Raw genomic sequence first — 14,257 nt, 5'->3', positions numbered from 1 at the left:
GGGTGACCTTTTCAATCGTTGCTGGACACTTTGAGTCCGCAGTGAATCCATCTCAGCGAACTGGTGTGATAGGTGATTTCTTGAAGCCTGTCCAATGCTCTTCAGATCTACTACCAGGCTATTGTAATGCATGCACATTACATCTGTTCAGTTGTGTAGTGCTGTACTTGTGTATTTCTGTCATTCGACTCCTTTACATGTCCTCGTGGCAGAACCTTAGGCTAGGCCACAATCTGTCAAACTCAAGGCTCAGGTAAAACTTTTACTCTGAAGAAATATAAGAGTAGTTTTCTCCTTAGACATTACATTATCAGTTACTATGATTGTATCTTCTGATTGGTAGAAGGACTGGCTAAAATTGGCCGTCTGATGAGTACGACCTAAGGGAAGTGTTTGTCTTTTGTCAGTGGATTCAAAACACTTCAAAAGCTTGACTCGAATCATCACACAAAAAATGTAGATGCTAATTCGCAAGGAGTAGCATTTAGATAATGCCCTATTTTAGTGGTCCGAGTTTCTGTTTTGGCCCTGGTTATCAAGTAGGAAGTTTGGGGTTTCGGAGGAGAGCTGATGGAGCTAAAGTTTTTGGTTTTGTTGTTTAAATTGATAAAAGGTCAATTTGTACCTTGAAGATTTGCCTAATGTTGAATGACGGTTAAAAACCCCAATTAAATGGTCTGGATTCTCCGAAATTAGGGTATAGTATACATGATCTTTTTGCATTTTTTTTTTCCTCTTTTGTTCGGTTAGGTTAGCAACGTTAGCACTTGGATGGGAAAGTTTCATAACATGAAATATGTAATAATAGCCTATATGCTTTATTTCTTACCTCAAATGTCCTTGTCAAAATCACATCAACAACTACTAAGTACCATACACAGACTCAATTTAATAGCCACACACACACACACACACACACACACACACACACACACACACACACACACACACACACACACACACACACACACACACACACACACACACACACACACACACACACACACACACACACACACACACGGCGATCGTGAGTTCCCCAGTGGTGGCTGGTGCTCCGTCATGCATCTCCAGCTCTCTCCTGGTTAATTATCCACACCATTAATTTATTGCTTTGTATATTTGTTGCTGATTAGCTCTCCAGTGAGAGAGAGAGCACTCAAGTACACTCACGCCCCGGCTTTGTCTCTCACTGTGAGAGGGGGAGACTATGTACAGAGTTTAATTACAGTGTAACCAAGGGTATAGGGAGCCCCCCCGTGTGCAACCACACCACTATTGGGGTAACATGCAATAAGCTATGAGTGGGAGCCTATTACAAAGTGAAAAACAGGGAAAACATTCCCTTACAGCAATGTAGTTTATAGGTTTGAGCATTTAAGTGTCTAAAAATAGATGGATTCTAATAATTATAATAGTCACATAAAGCTTTTACGATTAGTAGAGTATTTTAAATGCAAGGTTACTAATGCTGCGAAGATTACATATGTTGTTCAAAAATCTTTTTGAAGTACTATTTAAAAAAAAAAAGTTTTTAAATGCAATAATTTGCCGTTGAACCTTATTTTGTAGGTACTCTAGTGTTGAGTAATCTCCTAAATCCATTGCAAGCATACTTTGTTAATTAGTTAACAGTGTCTTATTGACAAAACAGAAACATGTCTAGATTCACAGAACCATTTAATACATTCAAATCAACCGCCTACTTAATATATTTGTATTATTATACTCTGGGTTACATTTAAGTTTATAAGTAATGTAAAGCGAAAACATTGTGCAGTTCAATGTCATTATAATCTTCTCCTAAATTACTATAAATATGTACCTTCATATGTGAACCATATTTAATTCAGAATGGGCAAATATTTTCCATAGAAGCTGGTCACACTTTACTTAAAACAAAAGAATGACAGTATTGTTTTCCCTACTGTTTGCATTGGAATAATAATAATTGCCACTGGGTGAACTTGTTCTGTTCTCACTTTTCTTTCTTCTTTCTTCAGTTTTCTTATCTTTTTCTTGTCTGTGTTGATCCAAGAGCAACAAACGTAGCTCCGCTGTATCAGATCAAGCATAAACTATTGAAATCCCAATCTTTGGTTCCAAATAATAACCTCTATAAAAAGCCTACAGACACACAGACAAAAAAGTCAGCAGACACCCACACAAAGACATGGGAGGGAGCGCGAGCGGCACATAACTTAATAGAGGGATCGGACAGGGGCTAAAAAGGAAGAGTAAAATCATTAGGATGCAAATGAGAGGGAACGATTAGCATGTGTGAGAGATTGAAAGAGATACTGTATGAAAGGCAGAGGGAAAGATTGAGTCGTCTCCGCTTTCACCGGCGTTTTCACTCTGAAAGCAACAACTGTCAAAAGCTTGCTGTCAAAGATCCGGGCGACGGTTGCAATTCATTTTACGCTGATGACTATTTTACCGACTACAGGAATTTGTTCTACAATGCCGTGACTCGTCCCTCCGTCCAAATGATTTCACGCAGCATTCTATCAAAGACATTGATCTGCAGTCCATTGTTTTTGAACTGCCGTCAACTTTATGTGAGTTTACTGAGCTTGAAAACGTAATTCAGCAAGAAGTCATTAAAGCTAAAGTACTAAGCTGATTCGGGCAATAACAGTTTAAAAAAAATAAAACTACTTATATCTGACCTGTTTTTTTTTTTGACGCCAGAAGAAATAGATTGGACTAAGGCCTGTCTAGGACAGTTTGTCTTGTCATGGGCGTTGTGGCCAATAGGAACATCTTTTGAATATTCTAAAAAGTGACAAATAGTCCTATCTCATGGGCTGTAACAAACCATGAATACTAATCATACACGTTTTGATCATACTGTATGGTCAGCACTACTGGGATCATTATCATTCATGAAATATGAAAAAGATAGGAGATAGTCCAATTCAATTAAGGTAATTCACAGTATTTACGAAACACATTTTAATAAGGTGCATATTGGCCAAAGTTCTTTTACTGATAGGTTTAAAAGAACAACTAATTAAATTACATTTAGATAAAAAAAAAATACATTGATTTCAAACAATAATGCAGCTTTTTTTAAAGCAATAAAGACCTAAGACCTCACAATCTTTGTCCACAATTTGGACAAAGATGGTAAATGCTTATTCACTGTTTCTGGATTTGGAGTAGAGCCCGAAAAAAGAAAAAAAATGCAGTACGGGATTAGGTTCCTGATATTAAATAACACGTCACTTTGCCATTTAAGTGCAACTTGAAAGTTTTAGTGATTATAATTGTTTGCACTTTTCCATATTTCAAAACACTACACACCAGTAGATTGATCCCAATTGTTTTAAATTACTCACACTTATTTCCCGTGGACTTTCTTGGATTTATTACTTTCTATTTGTCTATCACCTGCTCTTCTCTCCTCCTCCCCCTTGTTTTCTGTGCCAGCCAGATGAGGTGATTGGGTTCGCTCCACTCTGTTAGCCGCTGTCTTAGCTGTTGAGTCTCTTCATAAAACAGAAATATGTACTGGCTCGGGCCAAAGCCACGACCAAATAAAATCCAGCCAAGTGTCTTCCAGGGAACCCATCCATTCACATCATAAAAATGACTCTTTATTTGTGTTTTTAGTCCATCAGTCTGTTGTTGGCTGTTTGGCTCTTCTTAGGAACTGGGATATCCTCCCCATCCATAAATCCCCCTCTCATCTCTCTCTCTCTCCTCCTTACCTCTGCCCCGCTCGTCCTCTCTTTGAGTGTTTCACGGTGCATCATGCGAGATTTATTTCCAAATATACTCTTGCGAAATGTACTGTGTGTCTTCTTGTTTTGAGGAGGGATTTACTCCCCGTTAAGAAGAGTTATGTACACTGAGGCGTTTTACATCCTGACTCTTGGTAACTGTGTTCTCTGACATATTTCACCCGGGCCTTCGCTTAATCCACATATCAATCCGCACGCTGCTTTGGAAACGCTTTAGCACACATTTACAGCGGAAGAAAATAGATCTCGAGGGTAGAGGCATTTTACAACAATGTCTGAGTTTGCAGTTTTCTTTTTAAATGTATATTTTAGCCTTTGGAAAGAAAGATGTGTTTTGCATTATTCTTAGGAAACGTTATTAGAAAATGTCACTTTGAGATTTGAGATTGTATCTGATTTGGAACAGGTTGCCACATTTATCAAGCCATTTAGCTTTACAAGAGCCACTACACATAGTCGATTGCGGAGCAGATCAGTTTGCGCATTCGTTGCCATACGTAAAGTGTGGCAAAAAACAAGCAGCTCACAAACAATAGATACAAATGAAAAGCTGATTTGAGAAATCAATAAAATGCAGCCAAATTATCTTAAGAGTATCATAGGCTAAGATTTCCACTTCTGGAATATACTGATGGCTACAAAATGTTGCAAAGATACAGACAGTTTTCCGCTGTATTTACACACTCATTTTGAGTGTGATTACATGCTACATAGTTTTAAAGGGCCAAATCAGATATGAGCCTTTATGGCACCCACGCTAGCTGGTTAGGATTAGGGTGCTTATCTACTTAACTTTTTGCCTGCTTGTTTTGCTGAGGCTTTGTGAAATACAAAAATACCATATTTTGTGGCACTGTCTGCTGCTGAGACAAACTTTCTCCCTTTTGTTTTACTGCAAAAAGCACAGGGCTCAACCTTGTGGTGTCTGCCACATTTGTATCATGCTTTTGATATTTACATCGGATAATATAGAATAGCAAATGGAAATTAAGCTTCTCCTCACACACTTCTTCACACATAAAGTGTCCTCATCCTGACCTTTGGTATTTGATCCAGAGAGTGGAATCTACACATTATTGAAGTGATGACTTCAGGAGCACTTCTTTTAAAGGCCTGAGGCCACACTTCATAGATTTCAACATGTAGTGCCTTTTAGTCTTCAAGCTAAATTTGCTGCTGTTGTTATGGGTAAGTAGAAAAATAGGAATCTGTTGGCACAATCAATGTCACTTCACTCTTAAACTCCTTAATTTTGGATTCATGAGGTTATCTTTCTTTCTGTTTTGATAAGACTTGCCATTAGCACAAGCATAAGCATTGACTGTTCTTCCTGGGATCCACGAACATACAGTCAAACACAATTATACATATAAAGCCACTTAAGAACAAAAAACATTTAACAATCATTTTGCCAAACATAACATTTTAAAGACAACTCCTTAGAGCTTAATAGAATTTTTTTATTTTTTTTATACAAACAAATACAAATTATTAATACCATTAATCCAATTGCTAAACTAAATCAATTGTAGCTATTTTATTTCACTTTACATAATCATTTGTTGTATATCATATTTAGTTTTTTTAATCTTTTCCAGTCTCCAAACCTTCACCTTTCTCTTTACCCCCATCTCATCCCCTCAATCTCTCCTTATAATAATTCCTCTAACTGCAGAAATCTGCACATCATTCCCAACCTATTAACCGTCTGACCAGGCACATGATCTGATTCCTGTTTACTTATCTTATCTGGACTGAGATCTAGATTAAAAATACTTTTGAAGATGGCTCATTTTGGATGTGCAGTTTCAGTCGTCTCTCCTTTTCTCTTCCCATTTCACTCTGTCCCCCCCCCCCCCCCCCCCTCCTCAGGCGGTGTATCAGGGCTCTATGTTAATGACAGTTGACAGATAGTTGAAGGGCACGGGCTGCTCCCTGTCAGCCCTGTTTTGGACTCATAATTATTTCACCAGTGTCACGTCACTGTCACCCTCGCCTGCTTAACACTGTCACACACACAGAGCCCCCCCCCCCCACCCGCCTTGCCCGCTGAGCCTTGAGGAGAAAGAGAGAGTGCGTCTGGCTGTCACTCGACCTCAGCGCTGGCCGTTTCCCTGCCAAGACAAGCGTCGCTGCCAAACAGCAACCATCGCTGTGCGCCCCCGTCTCCGTGGTAACAAACCAGAACCACAGCCTTGTGGCAGTGTGTCGGCGTCGGTGGAAGGTTTCCAACCGGAGACCAAAATAATGTCAGGGTGAGGTGTTCTACAACTGGCTACAGATGTGCTGAGGTCTGTAAACCAGGACATTCCAAATATATAGTTGATAGTGAAAGTTTTAAAGGGGCCCTTTGATGCTTTTTGGCATTTTTCATTTCCTGTAGTGTGTTACACAGGTTGTTGTGCATGCAAATGGTCGGACAATGCTAACATCCCAAACTATAAACTCTAAGCGGGTGACCAATCACAATAGAACCGACCAGCTAAACAATCAGAGCACACAGCTTGTTTCAGATGGTGAAAATAAATGGTAGTAAAGGCAGTATGAGAAAAATAAAACTCTTTTTGAACATTAAAGCATGGAAACATGTCACAGTGGAGGCACAAAAAAACATATATATTAACCTAAAAATGTGCGACCTTTAACCTGTTAACCTCCCGCCAGCGGAGGCAGAACACAACAATATTCACAAAACTGTGTCTCAGGGCTTCTTAACATTTAACAACATATTAATGTGTCATACCCTCGGGCCCTAGCCCTTTCTTGGTCCCCCGGCTTCCTTTATTGTGGGTTTTTTTTGGCGCTATATAAATATCATTTATTATTATTATACCCACTTAACGTGAAGAAACTCAGCTACTGTAACTGACGATATGAACCATTTTTACCTAAACAAAACACAACTCTAACACCAAGCCTCTGAATTAGCACTAAGCGAAAGAATGCTAACTTAGCACATAAGTCACAGTAGAAATATTTTATACCTCAGGCAATCTGCACAAACTAGATAGCATATAAAAGCTGAGATTCCACAGATTCCAATGGTATAAGTATCATCACGGCAGCGAAAGCCAGCAAAGACAACACACAACTTCACTTTACGTGGCAAAAAACGACAAATACGTCTTACCTTTGCTGTTTTCTGATCAAAAGTTGTGTTCAAGGGCATTAAAACGCATATAAACCTGCTGAAGGTTAATCCAATGTCTCTGTGTCAATTTGAAATGATTACTGATAATCCATCATAACAGTTATGGCAAAAAACGTAGTTTTCATATAGAGCGTAACATAGCTTTCGGTTTGGGCAAACTGCGTGCTCATCAATCTCACTCCTCCATGGTAATGTTTAGGTGGATTTAGGAACCCCCCCCCCCTCGATTCTATTGGCTCTAACGGTTCAAACGAGGTGTCAATCACCAAAATCGACCAATGGGTTCCAGATATATGGCAAATCCACCCAAATGACCCCAGAGGTGGTTTTTCTTTTCTTCTAAATCTCTCTAAAAAGGTCAAATGTCACTTGTTACATGTACTTATTATATGTTATAGTTTGGATTCCTAAAGGTTTTAGTCTCCGATCCCATCATTCAAGGGTGGTTTTCACTATAAGTAATGGGGTTTCTTTTGGACGGAAACTATAATTTACATTTTTTTACTATGTTCTATCTGAATTTACTTTAAAATAAAAACAATTCTGTATTGATTCCGAGTTTTCTACATCCAACTCACAGGTTTATCATTGCTTTGAGAAAAAAGATTATTAATTTAACCCTTTTAGAAGTGAAGTTATAGTAATTTGTTCTGGGCATGTCATTTTCGAGCCTGAGACCTGGAAAACAGGCTTGGGGCTTAACAGGTTAAGGCAAGACCATCAAATTACTCAAATTGTAGTTTGGAGGTTAAATTGAAAATAGGCCAAGACAAGACCCTTAAATTATTCTCTCAAAATTAAGAAAATGCACAGTGTGTCATACTGTAAAAGTAAAAGATGAAGGATGTAATTGAGCTATTAACGAGGGCCCGGGTCAGAAGCAGATGCTTGGCATGATTCTCATTATCATAGATTTTTTAGCTCTATGCAATCAATGGTTTCATTTCAGCGATTGCAATCGCATACTGTGCTGGTTTCTATTCTTACATTAGATCAATACTGACTAGGGCCATTTACCAGTCACCATCGCCATCAGCCAGCATTGTTAAAGGAAAATCACAGTTGACAGAAGCCAATAAACATGACACAATTAAGCAAATATATATATGTAAACCACTTAGTTATCATGCATCTTTTAAGGCATGTATTAGGCCATAGCATAGAAATATGGGTAATGATTTTGACATTAGAGCTGATCTACTGCTGACACATCATAGCTATAATCAATATCACATAGCTGATAATATAACAAGCATTATTTGAGCAGCGTTATCTCCCAAACAAGATAACAACTGATGTATTTGAATATATAATTTTACTTTGAACTGCAGACATGTCAATGGAAATAGCTCCCAATGGAGCCTTTTGTGTGATCAATTGAACAAAAGCACAGTCCCATCCAAATCAAGGGCACATTTGGAACAAATTTATAGATTTTTGTTTTTAAGAAAAAGTAATTTTCATCCATTCCAATTTGAATATTAGAAGTTGGACACAATTGGTGGCGGTAAATCTCTTGTCAGGTGCCATTAAACCATTACAGAAGAAGACAGCACTACATATGACACCATTAAACAAATGTAAGCAATGTAACGTGATCTGATTCGATGTTTGTTTGTCTGCCATTATTTTCTGTTTTTTTTTTTAAAGCTTCAGTGGACAGTAAAGTGGCATCCTTCAAATATGTCATGATTCATTTGTTGAATATTTTTCCAATTGGTTTTGATTGTGAAACTTTTTTTTTATTCCGGCTTTTTCACACAGGTTTTTCTTTTAAACGTTCTACTTGAGTATGCGCAAAAAAGAATTGAATGGAAATGTACTGACATATGTCCAAAAAAGAGAAGAAAGTGGACAGCTGATAATAGTGCCTTTAGTAGCAAAATAATAGACAAGCTTAAACATATACCAACTATGTATAGCTTCAACAACTTTGAATAATAAAAACCAGACAAACTACATTAAGAATAAATATAGGTTGTAGTCAGAAACACAAAGAGAAGGGTGAGGACAAAGACAAGAAGATTGTGTGACTGTCACAAAAATGTCTGAGGTGAAGAAGAAAGACAGCGAGATTGAAAAGTGGTAAAGCAAGATAGATATATAGACGGAAGCGAGGGAGAGAAAGGGACGCGATCAATGATTTAAACAATAATGCCGCCCTCTGTATTCACCGTCACACTCCCGCTCTCCACCACCATCAGGATTGTCTCTCAGACACACACAAGGCGAGACTGTCCATCTGCTTCATGCTCCGCCTTCCTCTGCTCCTCTTCCCGCGCTTCTCTCTCTCACTTTGTTACCAACACCATCATGTCACCGTCAAGTCACTCCTGCTTAATCTACTGCGCCTTCTCGACTCGTCGTCTTCTCTCTGTCTGTTTCCCAGTTTGTACATTTCTCTATTCTTAGATGTTATCTCCATTCATCTTTGTGTCCATCACTATTTCCTATTATTTGACCTGCCGAAAGGTTTGTTCAATATTGTCAATGTTACTGGTATAAGGGGATATGCAATGTGACATCATGCCAATGGAATTTCAGCATGAATGACTAAATCTTAGTGAAAGAAATTAATAAATATATTTTATCCATGCATTTTAAAGTTTGGGATTTCGAAGAACTATTACAGTAACTTGCTATCCAAGCTGTGCGAATTGTTTGTATGAATAAACAAATTTTAACATCACCTAAATACTAACTTCCATATTACCTTGAGCATGGCTCAGCATTTGACGGACCTTTAACAAAATCAAATCTTGAATCTTTCTGCCAGAAATACCATTTAAGTTACGTTTTGAAACATTTATTTTATAGTTTGGACACTTTTAGAAAAAAATGATAATGTCTATTAATACAACGGCTTACTATTAAACGTCTATGTGACAGCTTGGTTCGACAACATCCCAGCATCATCTTCTTATAAATCCAATCCAAATCATATCGTTAACTACTCTAATGGTGCGCATAGCGAATACAGTAATGATATTTTACAGTGTTCTTAATATAGTTCGCTATCCGTGTACTTTAAAAAAAATATTAAAGTCAAATTCCTCGTACGTGCACCTACCTGGCAATAAACCTGTTTCTGATTCTGGTTCTGATAGGTAGGTTGTTGCATCAATTGAAAAGAGACGGCAAGTTTGTAATGAAGCATTTAAGGATGTTGATAACCTAGGTGGGTGGACATGCCCTCCAACAGAAGCATCCCTAAATGATTCTAGAGATTATTTTGATAACATTTCGGTTTGAAAGTAAGTTTGTTCAAATTGACTTGAATCAGCATAGGAAAAAAACAATTGTCAATCATTGCCTACATAATATACAGTATGATCGTAAATCAACTCAAGCCTAGCAGGAAAGATAATTTGATACACATTGATATGTGTGTTCATGGTAATAGTGGTTGACTTTGTGGAAGCATGCACTTAAAATAAAGTGAATACATGTTCAAAAAGCATGCAGACCTAAACACACACCGCTCATTTTAACTGCGAGTGAGCCAATCAGAAAGTGAATGCGTGTGTGAGCCTCTCACTTTCACTCCCTCGCTCCTCTGCTCCCTCCGTCTTTTCCTCTCTCCTGCTTCCAGCCTTCTGTTTAAATTAAGGTGGACTGACAAACAAATTAAATCTGTCACATCCTGTTTGCATGAATCGGACAGGAAGTCAATATCGTCGGCCATGTTGGTTAGCCGGAGTTCTAATCACACTTCAACACCATGGCAACGGGATGAGGGTGAGGGGCTGAGGTGACCACATGGGCCACGTGGTATTTCTAATTAAGGAAATGCTCCTCTGTTTTAAAAGAGGAAATTATTTATATTCTGCAAGTATTTATTTTATTAAATGTCGCTTTCACTTTTCAACACCTAAATATATAGTTTCCCATCAATACTGTATTTGTAACCGGGACCTCACCTTTAACCTCTTCACCTGAAGGACATTTTAAATTAGTTTGAAGCAAAATGTTCTTGCAGTGCAGAATTTGATGCACTTTTCTGTTTTATTTGCAATGAACTGAAAAATGCTAATGTGCTGCAGCAATATGAATTAATCACAGAACACTATTTCTAATAATTTCCATGTAAAATATATACATCACATATGTAAAGAAAAGGTCTTTCACACAAGTCCTCCGAATCAAACAACTAAGTAAGGTACAGTATAAAAAAATGAGTTCCGTCACATTTCCAGAATTTCAATATCAACTTGGTAAAAATAATTGTGACGTCCCATTCTTAAGCTTTTAAACAGTGTTCATAAAACATCTTTGAATGTGAAATGGGCTCCTGAAACACAGCACAGAAAGAAAACACAGCACATTAAGTCATGCTCATGCCCGTACACACACACACACACACACACACACACACACACACACACACACACACACACACACACACACACACACACACACACACACACACACACACACACACACACACACACACACACACACACACACACACACACACACACACTCAGAAGGCCAAAGGTCAACACAGTCTTCCTGTCTTTAGCCTCTGTTTGTCAAATCAATGCAGACCTTCTTTCTCCTCCACACACTCTCTCCTTTCTCTCTCAATGTGTCCCACACACACTCTGACACATGTGCACCGGCTGTTGTGTTCTGCTCCCTGTGGACCGGGTCAGCTAATCGCAACGACATCAGTCAGTCATACGCTTGAGGCTGTGTGTAGGTGTGCCTGTGTATGTTTGTGTGTGAAGGTCAAGGGTCAGAGGTCAAGACACCTGCAGGGCTGAGTTTGACCCCTCCACCCCCTAAATACACAGGTTCTTTAATGCAGTACATTTGAAGCTATGAAGATTCCACAAGGAGAGAATAAAAAAATAATAATGAATAAGGTGAAGCAAAAAACTAGTGTCGCTATCTTCGCATTTGTTTTCTCCAACTAGGTTTTTAACCTGGACTTTTTTTTATATTAACACTTTACATGCCGGCTGCAACTTAAAAAGTAGATCCCTAAATACATTTAAAAGATTGTCCCCATATATGCTCTCCACAAACAGCTTTTGGATTTCCTATATCTATCCCCACTAATATATCCATTCTCTCCATCTCTCCTCCACTCCTTCCTTCTTTCTTCTTGCCCTCAGGTTAAGTCCTGTTTACTCATTTGACCCCACTGGTCTGCTGTTTAAAAATGCATGAACAATAAAAAAGGATGATCTCTCTCCCGCTCTCTAACTCGCTCTCTCCCCACTCATCCATTCATCCGTCCATCTGCTCATGTTTTTGCAGAGCTCATTCAGGCCCTTAAAGGAAATGGGAATCCTCCGTAGTGACCCTGCAGTCACTGTGGAGACTAACTGATATCCTCTCAGTCAACATGTACAATTCCTTGGCTACAAGGTAGGAACCCATCAGGAACTCAATATCCCATGGGGCATTGGGGCTGATGTTTTTTTAAAGGGTCCATTTGACCCCTAGGACCTTAAAGATGAGGCTCTTTAAAGACGTAGACACCCCACAGGGTATACCCCATGTTTCAAGCACTAACTAGGACTTCATATCCCAGGGGGCCATAGTGCTGGTGCCAAGCTCCCCAAAGAATTGAAAGAGCGGGCAGATATTTTGTTTCTACGAACTGTTTTTGTGTTTACTTTGCTTTGGTGTAGTTTTTTCATTTATGGCCAAATATTTTGTTATGGTTTACTGTTGGTTACTTTCATTTGTCGTATTAATACTGTAGCACAGCGAGCATGTTCAAAATAAATTAGAGACATGGGAGTTTTTAATCGTTACTATGAGTTAAAGTAAAAAAGATTGTTCTCTGTGGTGTACCGATTGGCTATAAGCGTTAATTGCTGTTTTTTTTAAATATCTCACTTCCAAAATATGTGTCCACGGACTAAGATAAGATAAGATAAGATGGTACTTTACTGCACTTACAAGGGCTTTCATCATTTGGCCATAGACTCAATAGCCATTGACCAACTTATTTTGCCATATAAACGCTTAACATTCCTTTTAAATACAATTGTTCAAAACAATGACATTAACATTACACATATTTTCTTCTTTTCTGTCAACCCTCACAACCCTTAGAACATCTTGTAACATCAGGTTTTTTCTCCTTTTCATAATGATTGAAATTAGTGCTGCTTTCCAATGTTCTTGTCATGCTTTAGCACCATACACTTATGATAATGGTAGCACATTCAAACCGTTTCTAGCTGTGTAACCGGGCACCCTCACTGTAAACTTTGAACACTTAATGTATTCATATGTGAGATAGTGTCATTTTCAACCTATTCAGAAGTACAGGGGTAGATAGGGGCATGACGTTTAAAATCCCAGATCTCATGATTATTATCTTATCCTTTGTCAATGTGGAGGTCAGAGGTCAAAGATGTAGAGGAGCTGAAGTTGTTTTGTTTTGTAGAGACAGATGGTTTTGGGAGCATTTGATTTACATTCATCAGTAATACATTTGATTTGGGTGAAATCACATATATCACATTTTATACGTTCCTAATGGAAAAAATGTAATTTTTTACCATTGTCATTATTACGTCTTACTTTACAATCCATACCGGATCAAAATCCATTAAACAAGCTGCATAAAGTGGGTGAATTAAGTGTGAGAAATCTCTTTAACAATCGTACATGTACTTTAAGTTTGTTTCAATGTCACATTCAGAGTTACATCTGCATCATTAAACAGACATTTTTGAATGGAACTGCGGTACAATAGCAGACGAATAGAACAAAACAGACCAGCAAGGACAAACGTTTTAAAACAGCGGGAGAGCCATCAATCTTTCCCCGGATCAATTTCCTAAAGGCCGGGAGATCAGGAATAGAGCCGGAATGGGGTTAATCTGTGGAAATTATTTTGTTATTAATAATAATTTCTCAAATATCTAATGGGCGAGAAAGACGGACTGTAACACTAATCAAAGCTGATGGGAGAGTCTGTCTTTGCACATCAGAAAATGTCCTCCCGTTGATTGCTTTAAGTGGTATGGATTTAGTTCCTATGTATTCTCTCTGAGTAAAAAATGAAATGCATTAATCCCAATGTATTTGAATTAAACGGTACGATTCTTCGCCCGTGCTAACTCAACATTTTCACCTCAAATTATTCTAATAGGAGTTTCACTCAAAAAGAGTTGCATTCAGTGCTATTACACTTTGTATCCTCTGCAACTCAGCAATTTTCATTAGGAAGAAAATGTACTCTGATTCAATTTAATTGCTTTGTTGCTCATAAATAGTCACAATATTATGTTGTTAATAGATTCAATGGCTGTGTGTGTATTCACATGTGATCTTGGTGAGTTAAAACAAGCATAATGAAGTAGCAAAGAGCTGCCTTCATCCCCAGACC

The 14,257-nt window shown here is 38.2% G+C and overlaps 1 protein-coding gene across 9 annotated transcripts in view; it reads left to right on the top strand.

Annotated features, from left to right (window-relative positions):
- rnf220a (ring finger protein 220a) overlaps nucleotides 1-14,257 on the top strand; it is a 294,921-nt gene that overhangs the window by 94,426 nt on the left and 186,238 nt on the right. For 8 of the 9 annotated variants that reach the window (XM_079648068.1, XM_079648067.1, XM_079648062.1 and 5 more), the window contains one exon: nucleotides 12,166-12,276. The exons of the other annotated variant lie outside the window; for it this stretch is intronic. The gene's annotated coding sequence lies outside the window, so the exon portion shown is untranslated. The remainder of the gene's footprint in view (nucleotides 1-12,165; nucleotides 12,277-14,257) is intronic. 9 annotated transcript variants of the gene reach the window in all.

This window comes from Notothenia rossii, assembly GCF_949606895.1.
Source record: "Notothenia rossii genome assembly, chromosome: 9".
NCBI lineage: Eukaryota > Metazoa > Chordata > Actinopteri > Perciformes > Nototheniidae > Notothenia > Notothenia rossii.
The sequence above is the reverse complement of the archived record's forward strand: the minus strand, read 5'-3'. Positions and strand labels throughout refer to the sequence as shown.